This window comes from Tursiops truncatus, chromosome 7 (assembly GCF_011762595.2).
Source record: "Tursiops truncatus isolate mTurTru1 chromosome 7, mTurTru1.mat.Y, whole genome shotgun sequence".
In the NCBI taxonomy this organism is placed as follows: domain Eukaryota; kingdom Metazoa; phylum Chordata; class Mammalia; order Artiodactyla; family Delphinidae; genus Tursiops; species Tursiops truncatus.
Window position 1 is genome coordinate 90,608,482 of NC_047040.1, and position 22,780 is coordinate 90,631,261.

General features: G+C 36.8%; 1 protein-coding gene across 6 annotated transcripts in view; it reads right to left on the bottom strand.

The window, feature by feature from the left end:
* Positions 1 to 22,780, bottom strand: part of SPOPL (speckle type BTB/POZ protein like) — a 62,529-nt gene that overhangs the window by 22,849 nt on the left and 16,900 nt on the right. The window contains exon 2 of one of the 6 annotated variants that reach the window (XM_073807742.1): positions 2,666 to 2,885. The exons of 2 other annotated variants lie outside the window; for them this stretch is intronic. The gene's annotated coding sequence lies outside the window, so the exon portion shown is untranslated. Of the gene's footprint in view, positions 1 to 357; positions 379 to 1,835; positions 2,013 to 2,665; positions 2,886 to 12,002; positions 12,095 to 22,780 lie in introns of those variants that run through there. 3 more of the 6 variants (XM_073807743.1, XM_019925514.3, XM_033860219.2) reach the window with 3 other exon arrangements.

The following is a 22,780-nucleotide window of genomic DNA, read 5'->3' on the forward strand; positions in this document are numbered from 1 at the left end:
AAACCAAAACCAAAAATCAAAAAAGATATAAAAGGTATAAAAAAATGCCAAACTACAAATGAAGACGCACATTCAAAATCTGTACTAGAAATAAACAATAAAAATAAGAAACCACCACCAAGGTTAAAAAAAAATCACAAGTATCATGTTTGATTAAAGGAACAAAAATCAAGATGGCCCCATTTTTCTCCTCATTGTTAAATATATATAGAAAACAGGATTAATTACTACAGAGGTCTAAGGGGGAAAGGGCTGTAGCACAAAGATTCTGCACTATATCATGTTTCTACTCCTTTATGATTGGATTGTTTGAGTAATTCTCCCTTTCAATAATGGCATCTATACTAATATACTCACCCAAATGTATTTATGTAGGTTCCTCACATACAAGAGTTCCTGTCACATCATGTACTTGCAGCATGACACAACTAGGCAATCAGCAAAGTAGCCAGGCAAGAAAGTCAGGATGATAACATTGGGAACACTCTATGAGGAGCACTTAAAAGTCACAATCAGCATTAAAGGAGAGGTGAAGAAAAGTGGATGTCCCTTACTTAAGTAAGCTAGAGGAGATAAATGGTTGAAGGAAGGAAGAGTGCCTCAAAGAAAAGTGAATACACAATTTAAGAGCATTGTACACTGTCACTTTAACAAGAATTATTCACTTCTACATAAAAATGAGGTACTGCTTGTAAGTACCTCCAGCTGTCATCTTCAGTTACTTTTATAACCACAAATGGTTATTTACGTTTGAAAACAGAACAGCAAACAGGTAGTCACAACAGGGAGATCCAGAGCACCATCAAAGATGTTGGTTCCCCCTCCATATTTAACAGCTTTACTGAGGTATAATTTACATATCATGAAATTCACTCATTTTAAATGTACAGATCAATGATTTTTAGTGAATTTATACAGTTGTCCACTCATCAATACAGTATTAGAGTACTTCCAGCATCCCAAAAGGTCCTTCCCACCCCCAAATTTAGGGAACCACTCATGCTTTCCATAGTTTCACCTTATCTAGAAATTCCATGTAAACAGAATTGTACAACATGTAGTTTTATGTGTGGCTTCTGCTCTTTCCCCTGAATATGTATTACAGTTTCCTGTTTCTTTGCATATCTCATAATATTTGGCTGAAAGCTAGACTTGTTAGTCAATACACTGTAGCAACTCTGGATTCTCATTTGTTTTTCTATGGGTGGTTGTTTTCTTTTTAGTAACCTGCTAGGACTTAACTGCAGTATCCATCTCCACCATATTGTATAGCTGCTGATATCTGTTTGGCTTTTTATTTTTTTATTTTTATTTTTTTTGCGGTACGCCGGCCTCTCACTGTTGTGGCCTCTCCCGTTGTGGAGCACAGGCTCCGGGCGCGCAGGCTCAGCGGCCATGGCTCACGGGCCCAGCCGCTCCGCGGCATGTGGGATCCTCCCGGATCGGGGCACGAACCCGTGTCCCCCTGCATTAGCAGGCGGACTCTCAACCACTGCGCCACCAGGGAAGCCCCTGGCTTTTTATTCTTAACTTTTTTTGCCTGGTTAGCAAAGCTGCAGGCTGTCCCCTTTCTTTCAAACCAAGTTTGCTACTTTTAGCTGACAAAGCCAAGTTCCTCCCACTCCCTCCTTGGCCCCAAATCAAGCCCCGAATCAAGTCCACCTGATCTGGCAGCAAAGCTGCTGGTCTTCCTGGCTAGCCCCAGACTAGTAAAATTACCACTGTTTTCTACTGGGTTGAAGGTGGAAATAGGAGCAGAAACACGAGTTGGATATTTCTCTTAAGCAAATTCACAATTAATAAATGTACCGAAAGGGCAACGATTATCAACTTACCCATTAGGAATATGTGAAAGAGCCTGTCCTAGTCAATACTTTTGCCACTGATTCTGAAGCAAGCTAATAAAATAAACCACAATAACCAACCTTGAAAACAACAAACCAAGAAAAGTATTTGCAATGCATATAGCACACAAAAGGATAATTTCCCTAATATATAAAGAATTCCTAAAAATCAGAAAGAAAAAGTAAAGAATACAAATAATTCATAGAAAAAGAACTTTACTCATAATTAGAGTAGTATAAATTGAAACTAAGTTAAGAAGCAGTTTTTTAACCCAGGACACTAGTGATAATCCAAAAAAAGTGGTGAGAGTTTAAGGATAGGCATTCTCATACATTTCTTGTGGGAATGTATATAAATTGTAAAGTTGTTTTAATAACCTCCCTCATTTTTTTTTGCGGTACGCGGGCCTCTCACTGTTGTGGCCTCTCCCATTGCGGAGCACAGGCTCCGGACGCGCAGGCTCAGCGGCCATGGCTCACGGGCCCAGCTGCTCCGCGGCATGTGGGATCTTCCCGGACCAGGGCACGAACCCGCGTCCCCTGCATCGGCAGGCGGACTCTCAACCACTGCGCCACCAGGGAAGCCCCTTCCTCATTTTTTTAATGGTGAAATTTCTGGCAAAAGGGAAAGGAAATGATGCTAATAAATAAACTACTATTTTACAAGTATAAAAATGCTGATGCTTCTCATGGACATCAAATAACACTAATTATATGGTTTCTGTCAACTAAGAATGATTTCAAAAAGATTCAGAAAAAGTTAGTGAGATGAAGAAGCAATTTGCAGGAGAATAGCTAAAAAGGGGAGAGTGGAGTTTAACCTCGTTTATAATCTGTTATAAAAGAATCCATGGGGCTTCCGTGGTGGCGCCGTGGTTGAAAGTCTGCCTGCCGATGCAGGGGACGTGGGTTCGTGTCCCGGTCCGGGAAGATCCCACATGCCACGGAGCGGCTGGGCCCGTGAGCCATGGCCGCTGAGCCTGCATGTCTGGAGCCTGTGCTCTGCAACGGGAGAGGCCACAGCAGTGAGAGGCGCGCGTCCTGGAAAAAAAAAAAAGAATCCATACCATTTTTCACCTATAGTATTTATTTTCAAAGATTATTTTAAACTGTCAATTCCTATAGCCAGGAAAACTGCAGAGAAGCAGATATTACTCTACTGGCAAATCTTTTCTGTAGGACAATCTTACAATTAGTATCAAAAGAAATTTTTTTCTCAGATTCATCCTAGAAATTCATCTTGGGACAAATATCACAACTGTGGGAAAAGATAACTAAGTATAAGTGTAGTATGTTTTTGTGATATATTTATATACACAGAACTATGCAACCATTAAGAATGTACTTAATTTTCTTAATGACAGGTAAAGTATTCAACATATGTTTAAAGTAAAACATTAAACAGAGTATGCCTTAAAGGACCTCACTTTAAATAGCACATACAGGCATAGCTCAAGATACTGAGGGTTCGGTTCCAGACCACCACAGTAAAGCGACTATCACAAAGTGAGTCACATGAAATTTTTGGTTTCCCAATGCATATAAAAGTTATGTTGACACCATGCTGTAGTCTATTAAATGTTCAATAGCATTACGCCTAAAAAATGTACAGACCTTAATTAAAAGATACTTTATTGCTTAAAAATGTAACCATCACCTGAGCTTACAGAGAATCATAATCTTTTTGCAATAGTAACATCAAATATCACTGATCAGATCACCATAACAAATGAAAAGGTTGGAAATATTTTAAGAATTACCAAAATGTGACACAGAGACATGACATTAGTAAATGCTGTTGAAAAAATGGCACTAATAGACTTGTTTGATGCAGGGTTGCCATAAACCCTCAATTTGTAAAAAGTGCAGCATCTGTGAAGCGCAAAAAAGTAAAGCACAATAAAACGAAGTATGCTTGTAGAGTTATTACAAGTATGGGTGCATAAAGAAAAACAGACTGGCACATAGACACACTGAGTTGAACTTTGGCACTGATAATGCTGCTAAGATATATATCTAAGTATTAACAGAGGCTACCTCTGGGTGGTGAGATTTTTGCTTATTTTTATTTGTTTATATTTTCTAAGTATGTTATATTTTAATTAACAGAGATACAAGTCATTAGTTTTAAAAGAAGTAGAAAATCAGTTATTTGCATGCTTACATTAGCCCACAGAAAGTGTGTTTGTGTGTGTGTGTGTGTGAGAGAGAGAGAGAGAGAGAGAGAGAGAGAGAGAGAGAGAGAGAGGGAGACTTTTCAAGTAGTAGACATTGAGAGACATTAGGTCAAAGAAGATGGTAAGTCAAAGAAAACTTTAATCATAATCTTTAATACTTAACTTTCTATAAGAAGATGCTAATTTAATACTAATAAAATAAATAAAATGTAAGTTTAAAGAATCTAGAGTAAAAAACAAAAGTTCTTTAATGCCTCTACAAGAGTTTTTACCTTGCTCAAGTGTAACTCACAACATAATCCCCATATATATATATATATGAACCAAGTAAAAGGTTACAAAGATTTTTGTCTTTTTTCCAACTATTTCAAATGATGTAGTTATGTAATGGGGGTATGAAGAATACTGGTGAGCAGACTGCATTTGTGCATACTTACAAGACATTATGTACCTTGTTTATTCCTCCACAACTCTATGAGATGGATGTTAATAACCCCACCTTAACCATGAGAAAATGACTAGACAAGTTAGAAAGCTTACTTTAGACTTTATTAACCAGAAAGTGGCTGAACACAAATTTGCCTGGCTCCAAAGTCTACACTCTTTCCATAGAATAATGCTGCTGCTCCTGATATAATAGAGCTGAAACAGCCCTTAACCTGTCTGGTCCAACTCTTACTTTACAGTTGAGGACCAAGATGAGAGAAATGGACTAGACTAGAAAAATAAACTGCCCACGTTTACATTGCTGGATAAATATCAGAAGAAGGACAAAGACAAAGATCTCCTAATGTCCATTTCAGTGTTATTGCCAGTATTCTATTTTCTTTTTCTTCTCTTCAAACGTTAAAAAAAAAAAAAAAAAGATAGTAGACCATCAGCTACATTCAAGACCTTCAGGACTTCCTATTCTTGTTCTTGCAGAAAGAGCCCAACTAATATAAAATCTAGAGAATAACTGTAGACAATCTACACAAATTAACAAATAAAGGTTTCATCCATATTCTAAATCTGTTTCTTTTAAAAATTTTAAGTGTGATGTTTTATAGCTTTATTTTAAAAAGCAAGACTTATTAGAATAAACACATATGTAATTTTCTACTTAAAAAAAAAAATGTTTGAGTGCCAGACTTAATGTTCTATTATAGCAGTCCCCAAGCTTTTTGGCACCAGAGACTGCTTTCATGGAAGACAATTTTCCCACGGACGGGGGTGGGGGGTGGTGACATGGCCCAGGCGTTAATGTGAGCGATGGGGAGCGGCAGATGAAGCTTTGCTCGCTTGCCTGCTGCTCACCTCCTGCTGTGTGGCCCAGTTCCTAACAGGCCATGGACCGGTACTGGTCCACGGCCCGGGGGTCGAGGACCCCTGTTCTATTAGGTATATGTAACAGACACACACTCAGCTACATAAATTCACCATAAAGAATGTCAAATATCCAGAATATATATAAAGAACCGTATGTCAAACAACCATCTTCCTACCACCAAACCTCTTCTTCCTATCAGAAGTTATCTGTATCTTAAAGTTCTAGCATAGCAAAGAATTTCTTCACATTCTTGTGTATCTGTGAATCCCTAAACTATATAGATAGAAATTTACAGATGTAGTAAAGTATATGCATATAGACCTCACTGAAAATGGCAAAGTGGGGTGTGCTTTGTGCAGGCTGGTAACCTTCCTGAAGGATCAGCTTAAGGGCTTGCCTTTGTCTCACCTGTCTTGGAGCTTCTGCAGGGTAGAAGCAGCATTCTGGGTGACAGCGTTTGTCAAAACCATTTAAAAGCAAATGTATTACTGTACCTGTCTGGAACAGGGGTAAGTGTTGGGGCAATCATCAGCCAGATAGGAAAGCCTGAGGAGAAAGAAACTGAGAAAGATACTTGGGAGAAAAGGGCTTTTAAAAGCTCTCACACACAGGGGAAGTTAGAAGGTCATGTGCATAACTGAGTCCAAACATATCCTTGGAAAAAATGTGAGACAACCCTAAGCTATCAACTCTGGCTGACCTTTAGGTGTCACACAAGCAGAAAGTGAAGACTAAGGCAGAGCTGTAAATGGTGAAGCTTTGAAGGAGTGCTCAAAAGAAAAAGCCAATTTCTACAGAACTAGAAAAGTATGTTTTTGGCTCCGTGTATTTATGGAAATCAAAAATAAGTTGAAAGTAAAAAGATGAAAAAAGATATTCCATGTGAAGAACCAAAAGAGAGCTGGGTAGCTATCGTAATAAGACAAATGGACTTTAGTCAAAAGTTATCACAGGAGACAAAGCAGTACAGTACATATTGATAAAAAGGTGACCATGACGAAGACATAACAACTATAAACATATATGCAAACAGAGCTCCAAACTATATCAAGAAAGAACTATTGAAATTGGAAACAGTCAATTGCTCAATAATAGTTGGAAATATCAATACGCAACTTTCAATAATACATAGAACACCCAGGAAGATGATCAATAAAGAACCTGAGGACTTGAACAACATCATAAAACAACTAAACCTAACAGACATTCACATGTCGACAACAGAATACAAATACACATTCTTTTCAAGTGCACATGGAATATTCTCCACTTAGACTGTATGCTATGCCACAAAACAAGTCTCTGACAAATTTTAAAATACTGAAAAAGTATCTTCTCTGATTGCGCTCCCTCTTACCCCCTGGGGCTCAGGTATCCATCTTACTGGGAAGAGCAGGATGTCAACACTTCCCATTCTATTGCTGAAGCTAAGTTCCCAAGTGAATGTGGCCAAGAGATGGCGGGGGTTGGGGGGCGGGGGGGGGGGAATGTAGGATCTACCTTGGGTGTGGTGCTGTTGTAGCACTGACTGCTACTGTTGCAGCCTGTAAGGTGGGAGTCCCATACTGGGAGGACCAAGCCAGGAAGACCCGAGGGTGCCATTCCCCTCCTCTACCCCCATTCCACCAAGTGCTTAGCTCCTAGAGCAGAGATATCACTGGGAGAGAAATACATCACTGTACTCACTCCAGACTCCAAAGACCTGACCTGGAGATACTGCCTGTGGGGCAACGAGGCCATAAAACTGAGAGCTTCAAATCTTTTCCTAGAGAAATAGTAATTCATTTGCAAGGGAATGAGCAAGGGTGCTCTGAAAAACAGGAGCGGTCCTGGTGAAAGGCAATTGAGAGGAGATTAGAGGAATCTTGGGACATAAAAGCTAAACTGTAGGCTGGTTTGTTTGCTAGGGAGCAATGGAAACAACTAGGAGGAGCCTTCCTGGGGTCAGAACATATCTCAAGCACTGATTTAGGAAACCTTTCCTCCAAAGGAACTCAAATTTGATTAGTGAACTCAAATTTGATTAGTACGTGAAGCAATTAATGCCTCAGGCCATTGCTAAAATTATAGTGCAATTAGCCTTAGATTAGTGGACCATAACAGTTCTAAGTTGTCAGGGAAAGAGACAGTCAAGAACTCTGCCAATATCATTGTCACCCCAGTGTTAACCATTGGAAAACGTAGGGCTATAACCCTAGAGAAGTAACATCAGAGGCTGTGTGTGTTCGCGCACGTGTGTGTGTGTGTGTGTGTGTGTGTGTGTGTACGTGTTGGGGGGTGTGGTGGGGGAGTGGGGTGGATGTAAGGAGAGGAAAACAAACTCCACTAAAATAATCCTGCAAGTCACTGAACAAATAAACAAGCAGGTAACAATAATATGCACTGGAAGGGAGAAACCAACTCCAAGAATTTATAACATTATATAAAATGTCCAGTTTCAAACATAAAATTATGCAGATTTTCTTTGCAAAAAACATGCAAAGAAACAAGAAAGCATGACCCATATAATGGGGAAAAAGTAGGTAATAGAAACTGTCTATGTAGGAGATGTTGTATACACATGTGAAGAACTAAAGGAAACCGTGATTAAATAAGTAAAGTATGTTGACAATGTCACAAAAAATAGAGCATATCAATGTAGAGGTAAAAATTATTATTAATTTTTTAAAGGAAACTCTGGACTTGAAAAGTACAATAATTGAAATGGAAGAATGACATAAGGGGCCATGTTCATATACAGCAGATATGAAGGTAGAAGAATTACTGAACCCGCTGAGAGATCAAGAGATTATGCAATCCACAGATGAAAGAATGAAGAAAAATAAACAGAGCCTAAGAGAAGTGTGGGACCCTATTAAGTACACTGACATACATATAATGGGAAAAAAAAGACAAAATGGAGCAGAAGAAAAAAATATTCTAAGAAACGTTGAAAACTTCCCAAATTTATTGAAAAACAACAATATATACACATTTAGGGAGCTCAACTAACTCCATGTAGGATACACGCAAAGAGATCCATACACACATCACAGTAAAAATGATGAAAGCCAAAGACAAGGAAAAAATAGTCACTAGTATGGTTATGCTACAATTAAAAAATGGAAAGTTACCAGCATTGGTGAGAATGTGGAGGAATTAGAAACCTTGCATATTGCTGGTGGAAACAAAATGGTTCATTTCAGCTGCTGTGGTATATTTGGCAGTTCCTCAAAAAGTAATTCCATTCCTAATTATACATCCAAAATAACTGAAGACAGGTGTTCGAACAAAAACTTGTACATCGATGTTCACAGCAGCACTATTCACAATAGCCAAAAGTTTATTGGCTAATAATCCAAATCATCAACTGATGAACTGATAAACAAAATGTATAACCACGTGGGGCTTCCCTGGTGGCGCAGTGGTTGGGAGTCTGCCTGCCGATGCAGGGGACATGGGTTCATGCCCCGGTCTGGGAGGATCCCACATGCCGCGGAGCGGCTGGGCCCGTGGGCCATGGCCGCTGAGCCTGCGCTCCGCAGCGGGAGAGGCCACAACAGTGAGAGGCCCACGTAGCGCAAAAAAAAAAAATGTATATCCATGCAATGGAATATCACATAGCCAGACAAAGTAATGAAGTATGTGCTATAACATGGATGAACCTCAAAATATCATGCTAAATGAAAAAAGCCAAACACAAAAGGCCACATGAAATATCCAGAATATGATATGACATATGGACAGAAAGCAGATTAGTGGTTGCCAGGTGCTAGAGGGAGGGTGAGACATGGGGAGTGACTGCTCAGTGGGTATGGGGTTTCCTTCTGGAGTAATAAAAATGTTCTGGAACTAGATAGTGGTGCTGGTTACACAATACTGTGAATGTACTATAAACACCAATGAACTGTATACTTCAAAACTGTTAAGGGAATTCCCTGGTGGTCCAGTGGGTAAGAATCCGCATTCCCAAAGCAGGGGACCTGAGTTCAATCCCTAGTCGGGGAACTAGATCCCACGTGCATGCCACAACTAAGAAGTCTGCATGCTGCAACTAAGAGCCCACATGCTGCAATGAAGATCCTGCGTGCCACAAATAAGACCCAGCACAGCCATAAATAAATAAATAAATATTTTAGGACTTCCCTGGTGGCACAGTGGATAAGACTCCGCACTCCCAATGCAGGGGACCCGGGTTCGATCTCTGGTCAGGGAACTAGATCCCACATGCAGGCTACAACTAAGAGTTCACATGCTGCAACTAAAGAGCCTGTGTGCTGCAACTAAGGAGTTGGCAAGCCACACCTAAGGAGCCCACTTGCTGCAACTAAGGACCCCGCGAGCCACAGCTAAGACCTGGTGCAACCAAATAAATAAATATTAAAAAAAAAACAACTGTTAAAATGGTGAGTTTTATGTTATATGAATTTTACCTCATTTAAAAAATATATGCACATACATGTCCATATCTACATATATACACATATTTCTTTTGTCATTAAAAATAATGGAATTATAAAGTCTCTTCTGTAACTGTTGAGACTAAATTAGCTACTATTAGAGAATAAAGTACTAACGAGATTATTTTTAATAACTCCCAAGAGAGACATTTTCAATAGCTGTGTAGTATTCCTAGTGTGTTAGCTATCAAGCTTCCAGACTAATGGCATATATGAATTATCCAGCAAAGTTCAGGTTTTTTTTTTTTTAAAGCCATACTGTCTGAAGAATATTATCGAAATTCTATCCAGTTATAAAATGTGACTCGTGTATTTACGAGGTACCTCTTTTGTACCATCATCTGTAATCAGCACAAGTCTTCTAGGAGCTTTCTTAACCAAATGTGATGTTGATCATAACATTTTTGTGTATTAATTCTTCAACTAACAAAATGTAAATCATGCTGCAACTGTGAAATACTACCATATTTATCCTAAAAGTTATAGAACTGCTTCATGAAGTTATAACTGAAAATACTGTCTGAGGTCAAGGCAATTTTATATATATCAACTATAATTACATAATGAAATAAGTTAGTATGTAACTTAATATATAATAATATATAACGTTCAACAGTTTTGTTAAGACTTATCAGGAAGAATAAAGATAAAATAATAACAATACATGTATCATAAGCTTCTTAAATCTCTTTAAATTAAGCATATGGGGACTTCCCTGGTTGCACAGTGGTAAAGAATCCACCTGTCAATGCAGGGGACATGGGTTCGAGCCCTGGTCCGGGAAGATCCCACATGCCGCAGAGCAACTAAGCCCATGAGCTACAACTACTAAGCCAGTGCATATACAAGTTATGTTTACACTATACTATAGTTTACTAAGTGTGCAGTAGTATTATGTCTAAAAAAATGTACATACATTAATTGAAAAATATTTTCTCGCTAAAAATGCTGACCATCATCTGACAACACAGGGTTGCCACAACCTTCAATTTGTAAAGACACATTATCTGTGAAGCACAATAAAGCAAAATGCAATAAACGTTGTGACTGTATAAGGGTAAAGAAAGGTTTAGGTTAAAAATAATGAGAATAAATATATAACTGACAAATCCTATCCAAAACAAAGCAGGTACAGCTACATTAGCTAAATTTAAAATTTAAAAGAAATTTTAAAGCAAGAAGTATTCAGAGACATAAAAAGGAAAAGAATAAAAGGAGAAAAAAGGTCAATCATAAAAACATAATACTAAATGTGTCTGTATGCAATAGGATGATTCCAAAAATCACACTGGGAGACTTTAATTCACTTCTCTCAGTAAGTGAAAGAACAATTGTAATGACATATATAGGTAAATATACATACACATATTCATATATATATATGAGGGGCCAGAGGGAGGGAGAGAGGCAGGAGTTGAGGGGAGAGATATGGCACCCAACAGCAAAAGAATGCAAATTATTTTCAATGGCACAGGAATCATTGGCCAAAACTGACCATATTACTGCAAGATAAAGAAAGCCTTACAAACAAATACTGGTCAATGAAATCAATCAAAGTATAAACCTTAATCACAGTGGGATTAAGTTAAAAATCAATAAGCAAAAAGATAACTAGAAAATACCTAATCTCCAAAAATTAAATAATAGCTTTCTAAATCTATGGGTGAAAAAAGAAATCACAATGAGAATTAGAAAACATTTTGAACTGAATATTAAAGATAAGAAATTTCCAAACTTGTAAGATGTAGTTATATCAATGCTTAGGAAATTTATACCTTTCATGCATATATCAGATAAAGAAGGCTGAAAATCAATGACAAGCTTCTATCTAAGGAAGCTAGAAAAGAGTATGTCAAACCCAAAGAAAGGAGAGTAATAAAAGTATGAGCAGAAAGCAATGACTAGGAAAAAAAGTGTACGACAGACAACAGAAAAAAATGCAAAGCCAAATGCTTTGTATTATTTTTGAAAAAAATAATAAAATCGATAGCTTTAGACTAATCAAGGGAAATGAGAGAGGACACAAATTTACAACACCTAAAATGATGCTCTGAAGGATAATGAGGCTATCATGAAAACGTTACACCAACTTAATTGATAATTTAAGTAAAATGAGAAAATTACCTGAAAAAATCACTTTCCAAAACTGACATACAATATGAAAGAGAAAATTATAAAGTCCTATTTTTATTAAACGTTAATTATTAAAAACCCTCTCACAAGGAAAACTTACAGGAATGGCTTCACTGCACAAGCTCTTCCACAAAATGGAAAACAAACTTCACAGCTTGTCTGATGAAACCAGTGTAACTTTTATACCAAAACCTGTCAAGCACATTACAAGAAGGAAAAATATAGGAAAGTCTGTCTCGTGAACATACATATAAAAATCCTAAGCAAACTAATAGCAAGTCAAACCTAGGACTGCATGAAAAGTATATTTCATGACCAATGAAGTTTTATTTGAGTAATGCAAGGGTGATTAACATCAGAATCTATTAGTTTTTTCTATTAACCAAAAAAGGGGGAAAACAGATCACCCTGACAGATGCAGAAAAAGCATCTGATAAAATTTAATACCCATTTGGGATAAAAACTCTTTAAAAAACTGTGAATAAAAGAGAACTTCTAAAAAAAAAAGAACTTCTTTAATTTTACAAAAAGTGTCTTAAAACACATACCCACACCCCTACAGTAAGAGTTCCAGGTGAGATGAGACAAGAAAGACCACTATCAGCACTTTCACACAACACTGCACTTGAAGTCCCAGGCAGTACCTTAAAGCAGGAAAAGAATAAAGGCATAAGAATTGGAAAAGAAAAAAGAAAATCATCATCATTCCCAGATAACGCACATGATTGTGTACAAAGTAACAGAATTAACAAGGAATTTTGTACAAGTTGCTGTATAACATATAAAAATCTATTGTATTTCTATATGTTAGCAACAATTAGAAAATAGAAAAATTTAAAGATACCATTTATAATATAATTAAAAAATCCACTTTTCCTAGAAGTAAATCTAATGAAAGATGCTCACAAACTCTATACTGAAAACTACAAAATGGTACTGAGAGAAAAGTAAAGTAAAAAGAAATATGCCACGGTTCATGAAATGTAAAATAAATCTTATAAAGAATTCTCCCCAGATTGACAAAAATTCAGTACAATCACTATCAAAATCCCAATTTTGCTTTTTGTGGAAATTGTCAGATGAATTCTAAAATTTATATGGATATGCAAAAGCATTCTTGAAGAACAACAAAGCTAAAGGACTATAAGTACGTCAAGTGTATGACATCAAGACTTAAGTATAAAAAATAAGTATAAAATTTCAAGACTTAAAATATAGCTACTGAAATTAAGACAGAGTGGTACTGGTGAAAAAATTGGAGAAACTGATCAATGGAAGAAAACAGAATCCGGAAACAGATGTACACATATTTAGCATATTTATGACAAATAACGAAATGCAGTACAGAAATGATGGTCTTTATGGTCCTGGGTCAAATGGACGGTCATAGAGAAAAATAAAATCTTGACTCTTACCTCATGTCATATACAATGATCAATTCCAGATTTAGTTCAGATATAAATATGAAAGTAAAGCAATAAAACTTGGAGGGAGTGGGGAATGGGAGAATATCTTTACAACTCTGGGGTAGGCAAATATTTCTTAAGCAGGACACAGGGTAGAAAAAGATATTTGCAATACAGGGATCTGATACAGGGCTTATATCCAGAGTATACAGAGAATTCCTACAAATTATTATAAAAAGTGCAGGGAATTGAACAGAAAAATTGGCCAAAGACTTAAATACTTCATAGAAAGTGAGAAAAAAAAAAGATATCCAAAAGGTCAGTCAACATATGAAAAGGTGTTCAATTTCATTAGTCATCAGACAAATATATTAAGACAACAGTGTGATAACCACTACTCACACAACAGGATGGCTAAAATTAAAATTAAAAAAGATAATACATGTTGCCAGAGAGGGAGAAATGAATCTCTAAAATTACACTGATGGTAAAAGTATAAATTACTCTAGCCACTTTGGAAAACTGTTTGCAATATCTATTAAAGCCAAACAATTGAATACCTTGAAACCCATCAATTCCACTCCTGGGTATACAGCCAGAAGCATACATTCATATGTTCTTCAAAATATGTGTACAAGATTGCTCATTGATGGGCTCTACATATAAATATAAAAACAAAGCAGTAAAGCTCTTGTGATTGTCAAAAACTGAAAACTACCCAATTATTCCTAAGTAATAGAATGGGTAAACTATGGTACATTCATATAGTGAAATATTATACAGCAATGAGAATGAAGTCAGAAGAGCAGAGGTATAAGTGACAAGGTTTTGAGGAATTATGGATATCAAGGTTTGTAGTTTAGAAAACAGACTTAAGTCAATGATAAAGGTGATTCATGTAAGAGACAATAAGAAGCTGCGTTTCTGGACAATTTAACAGTTTGGGGGTAGGAGAGGAAGTGGAATTATCATCACATTCAAGAAGACCATAAAAATATACATATTTATTATAACTTTACAGAAGTACACACACAGAAAAATGATACAATGAGATGAGTGTTATTTATTAGCTTCCTATGAGTCCAATCATGCAAAGAACCCTATTACTATTCCAGTAGGTGCTTACTAAGAGGGAACAAAAATCTCTAGCAGTTACTGCAAAGTATATTTGCTACTGATTCCAGCAAGTCACCAACAGACTTCATCCAAGGTTTTCAACTCATGGAATTGAGGAAGTTTTCTCTGCAAATGCATCTTCAGTACTACACAAAGAATCATTGTGAAAATTTATTTTATAATAATCAACTTCATAGCCAACTTGAGAGAAACTTATCTGTTCTATAAGGAAAGAGTTATCTAAAATGTGTAACTTTTTCCTGAATAGAAGCAATCTAACAATATCAAGAATAAATATTTTGTAAAGGCTTTCTATATGCCAGGCCTAAGTATTTGTCTAATTTGATTCCCAAAATAACTCTACGAGGAGAGTAATCACTGCTTCTGCCAATGTTATAGGGGAGTAAACTAGAGTGCAAAAAGGCTACATAATCTACCCAGAATTATAATGCTAAAATTTGGCAATGTCTGCCTGCCTGCCTGGATTCAGCCTAAGCTTATAATTCTTAAAGACAACCTTTCTAGCATGTTAGTAACAGAAAAAAACAACAAAAAACAAAACAAACAAACAAAGAGGTTTCATACTCTCTTCCAAACTCATGTGACAGATTATATGGCCTTCCATCAACTTTCTAATTTCTAGATGTCTGGATCAGATATTGTACCCAAGATGGAACTTTGAAAGCAGTAAACAGTTCAAGGCAGTCAAGTGAGCACATTTATCTGTCTTTTTTATTTCTCAACATACCAATGAGATGAAAACAAATTTTTGCAAAAGAATGTAGTCATAACTGGGCTGGAAAATACAAAAGGTTGATATTGGTGGATCAGAAATTTTGAGAAATTTAAGGCAGATAAATGGGAACAAATTAGCAGAGAAATCAATTAGATAGGAACAAATCAGCAGAGAAACTTAAAGGAGAAAATCACAACAGACAATTGGAAAAAGGTCCAAAACTGTAAAATAAAACAAAATAAAACAAAATAACCCTGGTAGAAATGGAGACAATTTAGGGGACAGAATGGTACACTTAAATAAAACAGGAATAAGCTGCTTTGAACAAGTGGTTAGAAAACAAGAATTCTTGTTAAGTAAAAATATAAATGGGGGACTTCCCTGGTGGTCCAGTGGTTAAGAATCCGCCTTCCAACGCAGGGGACGCTGGTTCAATCCCTGGTCAGGGAACTAAGATCCCACATGCTGGGGGGCAACTAAGCCGACGTGTCACAACTAGAGAGCCCAAGCATCGCAACTACTGAGCCCACACACTGTGGAGCCGCGTGCCACAACCAGAGAGAAGCCTGCACTCCACAACTAGAGAAAAGCCTGCACACTGCAACAAAGAGCCCGTGTGCCGCAACTAAGACCTGACGCAGCCCAAAATAATAAATATTAAAAAATATATATATATTTAAATGATAATTCCAATGGGTAAGATAAACAATAAAATGTTTATAATTAATGGAGAATAAAAGATAAAGACTACTTTTGAAGACACAAACTAAATACACAAAGAATATAGGAAATAAGAGAAGTTAGGGACATGGAGGTCAGACAGAAGAGATCCAGTATTCCAACAGGAGAGCCATTAAATGCTCCTGAAGGGGATTAAGACAGAAATAACAGAGATACATCAAGAGAAAAAACCAGAAGACTATTTCCACGATCTGAAGGAAGACACAAGTTCCCAGTCAGGCCTCACCAAGTACCAAGAATGCCTACTGAAAAAAGATCTATACCTAGACACATCCTGGCAAAAATTTCAAAGTTCCACCAAATAAGAGAAAATCTTAAAACTTCTCATGTTATCTACAAAGGAACCAGTCACACTGAAATCTAAATGCTGTTAAGATACAAGGAGAAATGCTTTTAAGGTTTTTAAGAAAAATTTTGAATTTAGAATTTCATACTCAAAATTCTTCAGGAATGCAAGCTGAAGAAAGGACATTTTCAGACAGCAAATACTTGAAAAGTCTGTCATTCTATATTGAAAATTACTCAATGAACCCAATGAACTCCAAACTTTTTTGTATAACGTGCCTTTATGATTAAAAATCATCTGCTCTAAGCATGCATGTCTATTTATAAATTAATGTATTATTATAGTAATATATTTATATATATTATAAAGCATATCAAAATTAAAATTTAAAATAATCAGATAAAAATTAAATAATTTAATTTTTAATATATTCTGACACCCCCCAAAATTATCTTGTGTAACCCGTTTATGTGGATGCTTCGTTTTGAAGACCACAGCTCTAACCAAATGAAAACGAACCCTAAAGAAAGAAACCATGGGCTTGAAAAAACAACAGAATTGAACAGGTCTCAGTAGAGAAGGAAACTAAAAAAGAACTAGGAGAATTCACTATAATTTGACACTTAGAAAATTTTCCACTGGTAAAGTTTTTATGTACATAGGATTACATTTCATTTTCTGTGAGGCCACCCTACTTTGTTCTATAGTAAGTATTTATATAATCACATTATAAATATTTCCAGGTTTAAAATTTTTAGAATTGGTCTGCAAATAAAGCAAAAAAGAAATTAAAATGCAAACACATTGATGATGTAGCCTTAACAACGAATAATAATTGGGAGATTGACGGAGTGAGGAGAGAAACAAGACTATCATTCACAGAGGTAGGCAATACTGTCTAGAACTAAAAGCAGGCACAATTTACAGTGGGAAGTGGAACTGGGGGTGGGAAGGTGACCTCCTATTCTTTTGACTCTTATGTAATATGAATCGCAATATAATTACGAATTCTATTTTTAAGAAGCATTATAAGCAGGAGGGAAAGCAGTACATAACACAGTATGCCCATTTAGAAAACTGAAATTGGTTACTGATTGCCATAGTCAGCTCCCATTAAATACACCTACCACCTCCATCACCCTCCGTTCATTTACTGCCTTTTACTACTGAGTTTTACGTGCACAGAACAGCTGTGTTTTTACCTAAACTATGATCTTCTTGAAGGTTTTTCTGTTTTATTCATTTCTGCAATGCAAAGCCTAGCACAATGCTCAGTGTTTATTTTTTAAAAAGAGGGAAGGGACTAATTAAATGGTCTGAGGAAAATAATGGAGAAAAGCCATCTTGTAGTTCCAATCACTTAAAACCAGTTTATCTCAAGTTTACTAAAGTTCACTAAAATGCATATAACACGGAGAGAAAGGCTCCTCTTTGAAACAGAAACAGCTGTGACTCTCAGGAGAGTGATTCAACTCAGTGGCAGCACATCTAGACACAGGTTCTAGTAAAAATCTTAGGGGGCAGGAACAGGAGCTGATGAAGGATATAGCAACGGAAATATTCTGAACCCTCAAGAAAAAAAATGGCTGGGGGTGGGAAGACCATTCCTGCTTCCTGACTATATATACTCCTATAGAAGAGGAAAGCTAAAAGAGCTGCAGGGGAGTGGACGGGCACACAGGAGTCACGGCTTATGATGAAATCACCCAGGGCGTGCGCGTCAGCGCGCGCACACACACACACACACACACACGTTGCGCAAGTACTTCCATTTACCTTATAGTCTCTTACTGGGGCCCTTAATTTTTCCTACTTTGGTTATTGAGAGGCCTAAGTGAAATAGCAGTTTTACAGTTTGAACTCTCTGCCCAAAATAAAAGGTGACTTTTCTTTAAAACTTGGTAATTTGAAATTTTGGTAAATCAAAAGCAGGAGACTATGGGTAATTTGATATGGTCCAACCAAGTACTGCCAGCCTCTAAGTGATTACAAATGGTAGACTCACAGGTTTATATTTTTCTAGGGCAGTGATTCTCAAATTTAACTGTGCATTAGAATCACCTGGAAGCCTTGTGAAACCAGAATACTGAGCCCCAACCCTAGGATTAATGATTCAGGGGGTCTGGGTTAGGCCCCAGAATTTGCATTTCTAACAAGTCTCAGAGGGTGCTGATGCTGCTCTTCTAGGGATCTCACACTGAGAATCACATTTCTAGTGTGAGGATTAGACCAGAAAGCTATTATTACCAATAATACAAAAATCTCACCATCCCTGCTGCAGCTATCCATCTGTCCTCTACTTATGACTAAGTCTTCCATTTTACCTGAGTATTATCCTGAGAGGTAGATCTCTTGGGCTAGTTTTCAACTTCTTTGTTTCAGGGTCTTATTCCAGTGTTATGGAATCTGTTTTGAAATCTACAACACCCTCTAACACCGATAGTAAGGAGGTAGTTCTAATAACATATATATGGAAACTTTATTAGTAAAGGAAAATACAGACATTTTAAGACGAACTCTTTCTCTATTTGATAAATCCTAAAAGCCATTAATACATGTTGGTGAAGGTTTGTACAGAAGCAGGGATTTAAAGCCTCTGCTTACTGCTGCCTTGTCATTCAATGCCAAGGTTCTCCCTTAAAAAAAACCAAAAAACTAAAAGTCAACTCCCGTGTACACACACTGTAACCCCCAAAAATCACTCCGTTTCTGTCGCTTTAATGTATTTTTTTTAAAAAAAGATTAAAACTAAAAGTTATTTAACATTTCTTGACATAGATGCAATGTCATTTTCCTTAACAAAGGTAAAAATGGAAAAAAGCCCTGGGGTCCATGTGTTGGGAGACCTGGATTCTAACCCTGGCCGTTTTTGGTTTCAGAACACATGCCCTTTTGCACATCACTGAGCTGTTGGCTAAACAAAGCATTCAGGGCGAGAATCACTAAATCCTATCCAGTTCTAACATAAGCTTATACAGTAAGACTCATACACTGTAGACTAAAATGTACTCAATATCACTACATGATTTCCTCACAGTGCAATGAACTTGGGGAAAAAAAAATCGACTACAGATCACTTCAGAACCTGACTGCGTTTCCTGTAGCATTACATATTAAGGACAGTCTGGCTCTTTGGCAACCATTTTAAAAAAAAAATTGTCATTTAAAAACAACTAGGGGCTTCCCTGGTGACGCAGTGGTTGAGAGTCCGCCTGCCGATGGAGGGGACATGGGTTTGTGCCCGGGTCCGGGAAGATCCCACATGCCGCGGAGCAGCTGGGCCCGTGAGCCATGGCCGCTGAGCCTGCACGTCCGGAGCCTGTGCTCCGCAACGGGAGAGGACACAACAGTGAGAGGCCCGCGTACCGCCAAAAAAAAAACAAAAAACAAAACTAGATTTATATGTCATGCTAGTTGCTACAAGTTCAATTGTTTTCATATTACTTGTGTAATAACATATACAAGGCACAATAAGAAAATTATAAGCCTATCTGCATCTATATTAATAGTCATATCCCCTTAAAATGTATGAAGCAAATATTTCACTTTTTAAAAGGAGGCTATTTCCAGAGGAGGGTGAAGGAAAAAATATAAGTAAAAGGAGGCTATTTCCAGAAATCTTATAAAGACAGTATTGGGAGTTAAAAAAAAATCAGCCTTATTTAAATACTCAGCATGGCAGTTTATGACTATGGTCATTAAACTTCATGAGGTAAGATTTTAAATTATAGTGATATATAAACTGTGGTGAACCAAAACAGGGCAAGACTAGCAGTCAGGAGACTACTCACTATGGCCAAGCTGCAAGACCCCACCCCACTCCCCATTCCTTTGGGGTTTTTTTACTCATTCATTTCTTCCTTTATAGTCTCTCTCTCTCTCTTATTCACTGACCTGTTTGAGTATCTTGGGAGGTTCTACGCTGAGCTAAGCCCTGTGGAGACAAGGAAGGATGGCATTATTTGAACTGATCTCAGGGGTCCCTTCAGGTAGAATCTTTATTCAAGATCTAATTTATAAATTATAACAACACACTCTTTATCAAACACAAGAGGAGTAAGTTGTCTCAATCAACAAACAATAGATAACTTAACCTTATTCCTTCTTTAAGCACCAACAGTGTTTTAATCTGTTGATCTTGATTGCCACTTCTTCTGTAAAATGTTTACTAACCAACCGTTTGTTTACTCCCATACCATTTTCTTCAGTAAAATGGATTACTCCTTAGCTACCCAAGCACTTTCATAACCAATGCCTCTTATATAGAATTAATCAAATTTATTGTAATTATTAGTACAATAATCTGTAAGATCTTACTTCACACTTTAGAATTTTACTCCTATACATATTATCTCATTTGATCCTCTAAACAACCCTGTGAAGTAGTTACTTCTATTTTACAGAAAGGGAAACTGAAACAGAAGCAATATGATCTAAGGTCATAGAGTTTAAAAAAAAAAAAAAGACAAAAAAATTCAGAAATTGAATCCAGGATTTTTTTTTTTTTCCACTTTTTGGCCATGCCCCACAGCGCGTGGCATCTTAAGTGCCTTGACCAGGGATTGAACCTGCGCCCCCTACATTGGAAGCACGGAGTCTTAACCATGGGACCACCAGGGAAGTCCCTGAATCCAGGATTTTTAACTGAAAATACTATCGTTTTTTTCAATCCATCAAATATGCTGAACTCCTTGAGATTATATTTTCACCTTTACGTAACCACTGCCTAGTGTATACGATGGCAGATACTAAGCAAAGACATATTGACTAGATTTGAAGTCAACTACTAGAAAGGTATTACATATTTACTAGACAGTACATAATTTATTGCCTCCTGAAAAACAAAGTACCAGATATAATTTAGTATTACAGAATTATCCATGGAACACCATCAGGGTTGAGAATTTGGTTTCTGAATTTAGAGTTAGGTGCAGATCCTGAAGCTGTGTAAGCTCTCTGGGCCTCAATTTCATTTGTAAAATGGGAATAATAAATGGTAATTATCTCAAATCACTGGTGTACTGAATGGGAATGTATAGAAGACACCTAGTATAGTGTCTGGTACACAGAAAGCACTCAATAAATTAGTTTAATGTGTATGAGTATTAATATGAAACTAAAAAGTAGAACTAGTTTACAAAACAGTAATAATCTCATGAACTATGAAGAAGAACAGAGTTAAATTTGCCTAAGTATGTTGTTGAGGTTTTGTTTTTACTTTTTCAACCTTTATCACTTGGCTCTCCATGAGCTATTTACATGAGCTATGAACACTGCTCTCACGCTGCTGCTCTCATACTGCTTATCTCTAACAACTTCCGTCTCCCTTTTAATGCAAGTAATGTGGAGGTATAGTTGTAAAAAGATAGACTGACATCCAAAGTGTCTCTCAGGAATTGTGTAACCTTCTAGAGAACTTCCTGGAGTAATGGAATTGATCTGTCTCTTGACTGGGCTGTTGTTACACAGGTGAACGTATCTGTCAAAACTCACTGAAATGTACACGTAAGAAAAGATGTGTATATGAAACAATGCAAGTTTAAAAAAAAAGTTTTTTTAGGTTTTATAACCCTTGAACAAGTTACTTTCCCTTTTTGGCCCTTAGATTTCTCAACTTCAGAAAGGGAATAATTTCTCATACAGAAAGAATATAGTGAGTGTTACAGGAGATAAGGTCTATAAAGTACTTAGTTTCTGCACAGTTAGTTGCCAGTTCTGGATCCACTTAACATTAACCCTAGGCATTTTTCAGATTTATTTGAGTCCTAAAACATTCCTCCAAAATAAAACCTACATTCTCTCCCTCTCCCTTCTCCTACTCTTCCCCTCATCTCTTTTATTTTAGAAAAATATGAGTAAACATTTGATTAAAGCTTTTGCCTCCTTAGTTTTTTTTTTTTTTTAACAAGTCATAATACAGTCTTTTGCCTTCATATTTCTCTTCCTTCTCATTTAATTATAGTCAAACAAGTGAGAATTCCCTGGGGGTCTAGTGATTAAGACTCCGCGCTTTCACTGCCAAGGGCCTGGGTTCGGATCCCTGATCAGGGAACTAAGATCCCGCAAACCACCCGGTGCTGCCAAAAACAAAACAAAACAAAGTAACAATTCCTGTTACTAGTTTTCAATTTAAAAGTGTCTAAGCAATGTTCTTTGTTCTAGAATTCCAGGACACTGGAACAACTTCACATTCATCTAGCATTTACTGAGCAAACATTTATTAAGAACCTAAATCGGTCAGGCACTGGAGAAACAAAGATAAGGTCAGAGAGGCAAATACCTAACTAAAGCAGATCAAATAGAACTGCTAAAATCATATCCTTTTCTTACACCTGTGAAGGATCTATTGGGTTGGCCAAAAAATTCCTTTGGTTTTTAAGTAAAAATAAAAGACACATTTTTCATTTTCACTAAGAACTTTACTGAACTTAACGTATTCACCATTTTGTTCCACTACTTTCTGCCATTTTTCAGGCAACTTCATAATTCCATATTCGCAAAACTTTTTATCTTTTTGAGCAAAGAACTGTTCCAGGTGCCTTTTGCAGTCTTCCAGGGAATTGAGATTTTTTCCATTAAGAGAATTTTGTAAA